General features: G+C 44.9%; 1 long non-coding RNA gene across 1 annotated transcript; it reads right to left on the bottom strand.

Moving 5' to 3' along the window:
- Positions 1-215: 215 nt before the first annotated feature.
- Positions 216-10,629, bottom strand: LOC116068013. Its single transcript, XR_004109405.1, has 4 exons — positions 10,486-10,629; positions 3,353-3,437; positions 2,858-2,980; positions 216-445 (listed from the first exon to the last, which is right to left on the bottom strand). It is a non-coding gene; the product is annotated as an uncharacterized LOC116068013 (long non-coding RNA).

Consider the following 10,629-nt stretch of genomic DNA (forward strand, 5'->3'; position numbering starts at 1 on the left):
GGTGTGCCAAGCCTCCTCCTCAGCCTTTGAAAGCAAGCCACTGCTGCTTATGTTTGGGTAGTCTTAAATGCTTTGCTGACATTTCCCTCCCTTCTCACTGTTTCCCCCTTTTATAGCCCAGACACATATTGGTGACTGACTCCAGGGACAAAGGGAGAAGAAAAATTGAGCCTTCTTCTAAACATAGAAGCATTAACAAGGAGAACATTTTCTGCTTTTGGATGGCTTGGCCATTCACATTCTACAATCAGCTATGTTAGAACTATGAATGGATTTGATTGAACACGTGACATAGTTGATTACTGAAATGCCAGGACTCGATGCTACTGTTGACTGGTCACCAAGAGCATTGTCTTGTTTACCTGATGAGGGATACAGAGATGAGCACTGGATCCTGGAGAAGATTGCTCAGCTGAAGAACAATCAGTCAGGAAGGGGAGAGACCCTGTTGCACAGAGACAATATATAAGAGTCAAGCTTAAGACTAATATGAACTCTGGCATGAATCAAGCAGTCGTCCTCCTCTGCCGCCATTTCAACATAACATCTGGCAGGGGGAGACCCTGGCAGGTCAGATTCCTACCCAACTACTAAGTTTCCATATATATATATATATATGTATGTATATATATATATATATACATACATATATATATACATATATATATATATATATACATATATAGGCATCTTTGGTCCTCTCCACAGGCCAACAACATGGAGTTGCAGATGAAGACTCTGCCCTGGCTAACCCTGAGCTTGCATCTTCACCATCAGTTGTTGATGAGGTCCAAATTCAGTCTCAAGCTGGTGCCCTCCTCATCCCTGAGCGTGCAGTTGCTCTGAGACTCCAGAACTACATACACTCATTTAAAAGCAGTGAATTTAAGATAACTTTTTCCATATGATGGATCAATCCCAAGTTCACACTGACTTAAAGGAAACTTGACATTTGTTCAGTTACATCCTCACTGGGAAAGTTTCAGATAAAGGTTTCAAATGGCAAGTCTGAGACTCACTGGCTTAAGGACTGCATCTACCCACACTATGAATCCATTGCAGGGTACCTCATTACTATCTATCTATCTATCTATCTATCTATCTATCTATCTATCTACCTATCTACCTATCTGTCTACCTGTCTACCTGTCTATCTACTTATCTACCTACCTACCTACCTATCTATCTATCTATCTATCTATCTATCTATCTATCTATCATCTAGCTAACTACTATTTGTCATTTGTCATCTATCTGTCTGTCTATCACCTAGCTAGCTACTATCTATCATCTACTTATCTACCTATCATCTAGCTAGCTACCTATCTACCTGCCTACATGTCTAGCTCTACCTCTATCTTGTGGCAAAATTCCTTCCTAGTCCATCTCAGTTCCTGGAGATGAAGAGAAATGATTGGCTCACTCTCCCAGCTCCCCAAACCCCTCATCTCCAATGAGCATCGCCATCTAGTCTCTTTCAGCATCAGAACCTAGAGCCTGTGTGTGGGCCTGGTATCCTGTTCATGCAGGTTAGACCCAGGCTGGAGCCCTCAGGTTGGACCCAAGCTGGCACACAGAGGCTAAAGCTATTTGTCTCCACCTCATTCATCACCAGCTCTCTAAACATATTCTCCTCTCCTGTCTCTAGCAGGCAGAGCCAAGATGGAAAACTGTGCCCTCTCCAAACCATCAAATGCAGTCAGCAGTTCTTTGGAGAAAAATCTCCCCAGCCAGGTTTGCATCAAAAGCATGTCTTTGTTTATCCAGGTTTGATTCAGGATTTAAGGGTTCTGAAAGATAGCACAGAACTCAGTCTTAAGGTGGTATAACCAATCATCAATGTTGAAGAAGAAGAGGATCTATGTACTCTTCATGTAAGGAGGCTATGTTTCCTTCCCCTGTGTGCCAAGGCCTGTGTTAGGTTCTTAGAATACAGACCTGGTAAGACACAACTCATGTAGAGTGAAACTGAGTGATTTTTTGGACATTACTCAGTTCTAATTTAACTTAAGGCCCAAGATATTCATATAACTCAAGTGAGGGGGGGGGGTCCTTTCTTGTGACTTTCCAAGTTACAGCTAAAGGAAAAAGGATGTAAAACCGGGGATTTTAATAGGGCAAGAACTAAGAAGGCATGCTCAGAGTCAAGATCACAAAAGGCAGGGAGGCACTACATCATTCAAAGACCTTTCTAGACAGATTCCCTGAGGATGGGAGAATGGACACGGGCGTGGTGGTGGACATTCAGAGAGCACTGTTTTTCATGGGTGTGGCCAGCCTAGAGCTTCCCATCACACTCCCTCTCTTCCTTAGACTGCATGGAGCTGGGGTCTGTCACTCCCTTTCAGATAATTCTAACAATAAGACTTTGCTCTGTGCATTCCCCTGACATCTGCTTCTGTTCTGTGTCTCAGCTCAACTGTCCCAGGCTTCCCGTCTGGTGGCTGGCACCAGCCCCTCTTCCATACTATGAGACCAATGTCTCCTAATCCGCCACCCTAGCAGCCTCCCCTGAGCTGCCTCATGGAACTCCTCCATGCTTGATGCACAGCCCAACTGCGAAGCAACTCGATGACTTGTGGAGCCACACTGGGGAAAAGGAGCATGCGGAATGTGTGTGCATTTATCAATGCAGGGACGAAGTAAGCAGTATGAAGAACCAGGAGACAGATTCTAGGGTCTCTCTGTCCTCCTGAATAAGGGATTCAATCATGGTTTGAAAACTCCGTTCTCCCACACCCACACCCTACACTTCCAGTCTCTGATGCCAAGTCTGAAAAGCTGCCTGCCTGGTCTTCCCATGGGTGACCGTCCTCCCTAAGGTAAAAGTGCCAAAAAGTAAGCTTGCTGTTTCAACCTGGCACTACTGCAGAGATCCACTGTGAGGTTCACCGAGCCCAACACTCGACAGGCCCCGCCTTCCCCTGTTGGTTAGGATTGCAGATAACACAGGGACTACGGAAGCAGGTATCTTCTTCATCTGGATGGAAAGGAGACGAGAGACCTGTGACAGCAACCAAGGAGAGTGGTGGGGGCAGTGGCCCTGGTAGACAAACAGATGATCTTAGAAGCATGATGATTTGCCCAAACTATTTGCCAACATGTTTTCCGTCTCAAAACAGTGTTGGCAGAAGCCCAGTGCCTTGGCTTGGAAGGAGTTAGGAACATCTGCCAGCTCAATTCTCCTAAAAAGGAGATTTCTTCCTCAAACATTGACCCAGCTGCTCCCAGGAGCACAACACACAGTCTTGAGCTCTGGGGGTAGGGAGGGGGTTGGTGTTTGAATCACACGCCACAATCATTTTCTCTGCACATTCTTTGCAAGCTTGGGTGCATAAACTTTCTGCCCTACCTTTTTCTATGGGCACCAGGAGCAGGCTGATGTTGTTTCCATGTAAGCTGGGATGGGGACAGGTGTATCAGAGTGACTGGAACTCCTAGGGAGATGAGGGAATAGATCAGGCTTTGTCCAGTGAGGAAGGGGAGAAAGGAAGATAGGATGGAGAGTAAGGGAAGGGGAAGAAAGGTGAACTGCCTTCATATGGCTGCATCAAGGTAAGCATGAAAAAATATCAGTTAGTTACACTCAAGAGTGTGGCTTCTGGTGTCTCTCCACCAGGGCACAGAGCCAAGGTCTTCCCTTTCCTCACTGTGTGACCATGTATGCATGACTCAACTTCTTTGAACTGGAGTTTCTTTATCAGTAAAAAGCAGCTGCAAAGAGCCCCCACTTTCTCCAAGTGCTGTGTGCCACATATGGGACACATTCACAGGTGTGTCTGGCAAACAGAAAACACTCACTCCAACCTGGACATGTCTACCACCTTACCAGAAACTTCCACAGACAAAGGCAAAACCCACACAAGAAGGTGGTGATACCTGTAGCATAATCTTTCCCATGATCTCTGCGGATAGGCTTTTAATACACATGCTACCATGAGTCACGGGTGACCGTCTGCCTTGCTCAACAAAGCAAAGAGAGATCAAGGCAGAAAAGTATAGCATCAACCCTTCCTTCCCTTTCCTTTGTGAAAGAAATAAGTCGTCAGAATATGTCTTCAGCATATGCAAATATCTAGATGAGCCCGTCTTAACTACTGGGAATCACTAAGTCTGCCCTGGACTCGCCTTGAACTTCTATAGATAGGGTCTATATCTGTGTAATATAGCATTTGAAATTAAGATTTTTCTGCTATTAAAGGGAAAGGCAAACCATTTGAAAAAAAATCATCCTGGACAAAAACACCTCTAGGTACCAATTTGTGGCTTTTGGAATCACCAAAAATCACTGTTATCCAGAGGCAAAGCTGCCTCAAGACTGCTGAGCTCTCAGCAGATTGGGGCCATACATGTAAAGCCATAGCTAAGAAACCTGGATAAGAGAGGGCAGAAAGACTGTAAGAGCCAGAGATTGGGGAAGAGCCCGGTCTTAAGGACTTGATGAGACCACTGACTCATGCATGAACTCACAGCAGCCGTGGCTCCTGCACAATACACTATACCAGACCAGTTAGTCATCATTCCAGCATGGAGTGGAGAGCTTCTCAACTTCCCATCCTTAGTTGAAGGGCTATTGGCAGTGGATGGGAGAGGGACAGTCAGTTTTCCTTAAGGATTTGACCATTGGAGAATCACTCTAGCATGTGGCCCCATACATGAGTACATACGCGGATGGTCCAAGTTGGACTTGGTGGGTAAAGGAAAAAAAAAAAAGAGGACCCAAAGTTGTTGAAGGCGCTAGGGGGAAGACTGAAATGAGTATGATCAAAACACAATGAACACATGTATATAATTCTCAGAGAACTAATACAAATAGTAGGTTCTGTCCCTTGTTTCTTAAAAATCTGGATCCCACCAGGTATAGTCGACATGGCTGCAATCCTTGCACCACTGTGAAGGCCGAGTGAGGATTAATAGGGTTCAAAGCCACCGTGAGCTACATAGCCAGAAACTGTCTAGGAAGGGGCAGAGAGGAAAAGGAAATGAAGGATGAGGAAGAGGAAGAACAGATGGAAGGAAAGGGGAAAGGAAAAAGGAAAAAAAAGAAAAGTCTCCCATTTGACTCCTATCATGTGTTAATGATGAACACCAGAATCACGATGTAGCTCTGCTCCATTTCTGTTTTTATTTCTTCCCCATACAGAAACCTCAGCTTTCAGTTTTGCAAAGCCAAATTTGACATCGGGGACTACAACCTTTGGCAGCACATTTAAAAGCTTGAGCTAGGAACAGGCCAAGAGAAGGTGAGCACCAAGGAGACCCTTCCAGGACATTGTCTACTGACAGGGCCCCACAGGGACAGTTGGCTCCTGTCTCACCCAAGGCAGGCAGTGAGAGTCAGCCCTTACCCTTCCTTCTGCCTCACTCTCCTGTCCCTGAGCAATGAGATCTCACAGATGGTCTAGGTGGCATCCCTGGGCCAGGAAAGGGGAAGCAACAAGAAAGACTGATAAATAAAAAGGCCTTCAGAGAGGAAATGGGAGTGTCCACAGAGACCTGCTACCTGTTTGCCAGCCACATGCTCTTGGTTTTTGAAACAGAAATCAGCAAAACAGACATAAAAGCCTTTGATAGGACTGGCAGAAAAAAACACTCACCTTGGGTGCCAGCTGACCCAAGGGAATTTCCCTTAGCATGGTTTTCATCATGTGATTTCCTGGAAAATGCTTTTAGTAGGGATCCAGGAATGAAGGGTTATTTTAGCTATTTAATTTATTTGTTTAAAAAGATTTTCAGTACCTTGAGATTATTTTTCCTCAATATTTTTATACCAGAAGTGAGTGAGTGAGTGAGTGTGTGTCTGTCTGTGTGTGTGTGTGTGTGTGTGTGTGTGTGTGTGTGTGTGTTAAATATAGTTTAAAGAGTCAAAAGTGAAGCCAGAGGCTAGAGAGATGGCTCAGTAGTTAAGACCTCTCAACTGCTAGGACCTGGGATTGGTTCCTGGCACCCAAGTCTTGAGGCTCATACCACCTGTAACTCCAGCCAACACCCACTTTCTCGCCTCTGAGGGCACTTGCACTCACATTCACATACCCACACCGGGATGCACACATATACACATAATTAGAAAGTAAATAGAAAGAAAAAAGTGAAGCCAAACTATTAGGAAGATACCTCCTGGAACATCAACCCCAGGACTGTCAGCACATGATTTATCATTCTAGAACGCTGAGCAGTTCACAGCTCTCTACCTCCCTGCCCCTTCCTTCAACTCTGCACAGATGATTGACAGATCGACAGATCCTCCCCACCACATCAAATGAAGAGGAGGCGATTCCATTTCCCTCAAGGGGAAAGCCACACTAACGTTTTGACAATTTATCATTTACATGTCCTTTTCATGTAAGGAAAGTATTCAAACACAGCTCTTAGACAAAATCCCAAATGACAAAGAAAGTCGGGCATTCTGTGGAAGGACCAGCAGAGGGAGGAGGAGTGTGTGTGTGTGTGTGTGTGTGTGTGTGTGTGTGTGTGTGTGTGTCTGAGGCTTCCTTCCTTCTTTTCTTTCTTTACTGCACACCCTGCCTTGGATGCTGCTTCCTTTGGCACGAGGAGCTGCTGTTAGTTACAGGTCAGCAATCATTTTCTAGCGGACTTTTAAATTATGAAGCATGGTGGGATTAGCTGCACTTATCCAAGTTACCTCCTCATATAACTAAACGTGGCATACACTCTGGGGAGGGGATGTCAGTATCCCCTGCTGACACTCATGCACAGTGACTCTGGGGGCCTTAGGGCTTGGAGTCTTGGCTTGAGGCCATGAGTTGAGATGGCGTTTTGAGTTTGGAAGTCCCTGTCAATGAGCGGGGATTTCCAGGGCCAGTTTGTGGAGTGACAGGGAAGTACCTGCTGCTCTGGTGTCACCCCTGCAGGATCCCTAGCTGAGCCTAGGAAAGATGTTTTGTCCTGCTCCAAAGGAAAGCAAGCAGTACCCCTGGCTGCCAAGCAGTCTCAGGCTTCCTTTCAGTTCAAGAGACCCTCAGCACGAAATCAGGCAGTAGACCAAATTCCCCCTCCCACCTCGCTCCCTTCACATTCACACCCCAACACACACACACATACACACACACACACACACACACACACACACACACACACACACACGCACGCACGCACGCACGCACGCACGCACGCACACACGCGCGCACCCACACATGAGGAAGGGAGTATGTAGGCAGCTAGGGGAACTCCCCTCTGGGTTCTTGACACATATATCATGTGTCCCAGAAACTTTCTTTGGCCCTCCTGGACCTAATCATAAAGACAGAATAAAAGAAAGAAAAAAGCAAACCTCTATTTAGAAAATAAAGAAAAATTTGGAGGACAGAAACCACCCTGTCTTATAACCCGGAAGTAATCCTTTTGTTTAGCATTGGCACTTTCAAGCCCGTGCTCTAGGCTCACCCTTGAGGAAACTACTGTACAGGTGTGTTCAACCCTGCTGTTTTCAATATGCTTTGTGGAACAAAACATAAGGAATAAATAACTAAGTCTATGTGTGTAACTGGAGTCATGATATATGTACACCTTTGCATGCTGCCTTTTTCACGTTGCTTAGTACTGTGATTCCCTGTGCCAATCTAATCTTCAAAAATAAGGATTTAATCCCAGCCCTCACGAGGCGGAGGCAAGAGGATCATGAGTTCAAATCTAGCCTGGACTTGTAAGACTGTGTCTCAAACACAAACACTAATCACCATCGGTGAGTTTCAATTATAAATGAAATAGATGACGATATGGTTGCTGGGTTCAAAACAGTATTCTGTCCAGATTATACCACAGATGGCAATCCTAACTACATTTGTTAGATTTTTTCCCTTTCTGCTCTTAGATTCAATCTACATGGGTACATGTGCTAGTCTCTCTCTCTCTCTCTCTCTCTCTCTCTCTCACACACACACACACACACATACACAAACACACACACACACTACCCACACTATATACACACTCTACACACACTATGCATACACTACATAACACTGCATACACACTACAAACATTGCATACACACACTATACACACATACACATTACTATATGTACACTATACATGCATACACACTGCACATATACTATACACACTACATACTTACTACACATGCATACTGCACACACTACATAGATACCACACATACATACTACACAGATACTATACACATCCTACTTAAGCGATATGCACATACTACACACACACTACACACATACCCTATATATAGACAATACTACACTCTCTTCTTTCACTTAAATGCCACGGTAGGGATTTTTGCCATTGCTTTCTAAGAAAATGTTATTCTTTTTAGCAGTTTCAGGTTAATATAAAACTAACCAGAAAGATGCAGAGATTTCTTTATATATCATGGAATCAATTTTTATTGTAACAAATTTGTTCTAAAGCCTTCATCTCAGTGACAAATTAAAATCGTTTTAGACAGTAATGCTCCATCCTCCTCAGAGGGATCAGATGAGGACATTGGGGTTGCCTCTGGTGTTCATTCAGTGTGATGATCGATGCTGGAAGATCATACTTCATGCTTGTCTCTAATGTTTCCAGAAATCTCTGGGAAATCCACTAAAAGTTTGGCTCAGCTTTATGTTAAGCTTAAAAGACTCTTTGCCCTGACCTTGGCCTCCTTAGTGAATACTAAGCTTCGACAGAGTAAAGCCAGTAGTTTCTGTTGAATGGTGTGCTCCTCACAATGCGGAGCTCACTACTACTTGAGCTGAGTCACACCACTCTTGGACAATTCAAACATCTGACGATACTTCGATACTTCGATACTTCGTGTCAAAAGCAGAAGCTGCCTTTAGGTCTTGGCTGTGATGTGTAAAGCTGGCTAATTCCTTTTCCATGGGCTCTTTGAACCCAGGCATCTGTGAGCTCCCAACCTCCGACAGGATAATGAGCTCCAGTCATTTGCATTAACCTTGGAAGCCCAGTGGTTTGGCTCCTCTCCTCTCACATTTCCAACTATCTGCATCCCTCTTCAAGAAGGACCTGTATCCCTCTCTCTCCAGCTCACATGCATTTAAGAAAATGCCTGGTGGTCTCTCTGTAACGGATATTGTATAGTTATGCTGTTGATGTGCCTCTCTGTAGGGATAGCTGTCACACTCAGGTTCAGCCTGCATAGCCCCACCCTTTGCAGCAAAACTGTTGCTGATGCTCTTTTAATGTCTGTAGGGTGTGTGTACCCATGCATGGGAGAGTGTCTGTGGTAGGCGAATCTATATAAAACGGCATATGCCTGTGGAGGTCAGACATTCACTTCATGTATCATATTTTTCTTTTGGCAACATCCAGCCTGGTGTTTTGGGGTTGGGTTGGGTTGGGTAGTTGTTGTTGTTGTTGTGTTGTTTTGTTTTGTATTTGATTTTGATTTTTTTTGTTTTGTTTTTCAAGACAGGGTTTCTCTGTGTAATTCTGGTTGTCCTGGAACTCACTCTGTAGACCAGGCTGGCCTTGAACTCAGAAATCTGCCAGTCTCTGCTTCCCAAGTGCTGGGATTAAAGGCGTGTGCCACCACCGCCCGGCCTTGTTTTGTTTTGTTTTTGAGATAAGGTCTCTCACTGGGACCTGTAGTTCACCAATTTGGCTAGGCTGGCTGCTCAGGAAGTCCCAGAGGTCTGCCCATCTCTAACTTCTTAGTGTTAGAATTACAAGTCTGCACCGCACTCAGCTTCTTACGAAAGTGGAGAGGGAACTCACATCCGCAAGACAAGCATTTTAGTGATGGAGGCCATCACTCCAGCCCTTGTTACAGATTCTCAGTTCTCTACCCTGCATGGTCTCTCACTGGCTGTGTGCCTTTGGTCATATGCCTCATCCTCTCTAAGCTGCCAGCATTGAAGGAAGACAACCGTATACACACAGAGCACACACAGGGACCAGAGTGGCTCTGCACTCATAACTATGTGTGTGCTCTATCTTGTCTAGTCTTGAATTCTGTATGTGGAGAGGTCTTAGGCAGTCTCTGAGGCCAGAGTGGTAAGTGAGCCTACCTACTGCCCTAGTTTCTGAACTAGGACCCACAGACTGCTAAGAGCTTGGTGAAGAGAGGAGCAAGAGGGCTGGTGTACTAGGACCTGAAGTTTTGCATTATCCCTACTAGGGACATGGATACATATTTACCCAAAAAAAAAAATCAGGATTCAGACATGAATGGTTCTAGGTGCCATTCAGTTCTCTGCTCTCCACACCTCCTTCACACACACACACACACACACACACACACAAGCAATACATACACACACACACACACACATATAAGCAATACATACACACACATACACACTCACACAAGCAATACATACACACACACACATACATACATGCATACACACACATACAATCAATACATACATACACACACACACACACACACACACACACACATACACACATTCTCTAGAAAGGAGCTCCCAAGCCTAGTATTATGGTTAATCTTGTCAACTTGATAGGACCTAGATCACCATGGGAACAAACCTGGATATGTCCATGAAGAATTATCTAGATCAGGTTGATTGAGGTGAGAAGGCCCAACCTAAATGTGGGTGACATCATCCCCTGAGCTGGAGTTCCAGACCGAGTAAGCAGGACTTAAGAGCAGAGCACCAGAGCTCATTTCTC

Source organism: Mastomys coucha, unplaced genomic scaffold (genome assembly GCF_008632895.1).
Source record: "Mastomys coucha isolate ucsf_1 unplaced genomic scaffold, UCSF_Mcou_1 pScaffold22, whole genome shotgun sequence".
NCBI lineage: Eukaryota > Metazoa > Chordata > Mammalia > Rodentia > Muridae > Mastomys > Mastomys coucha.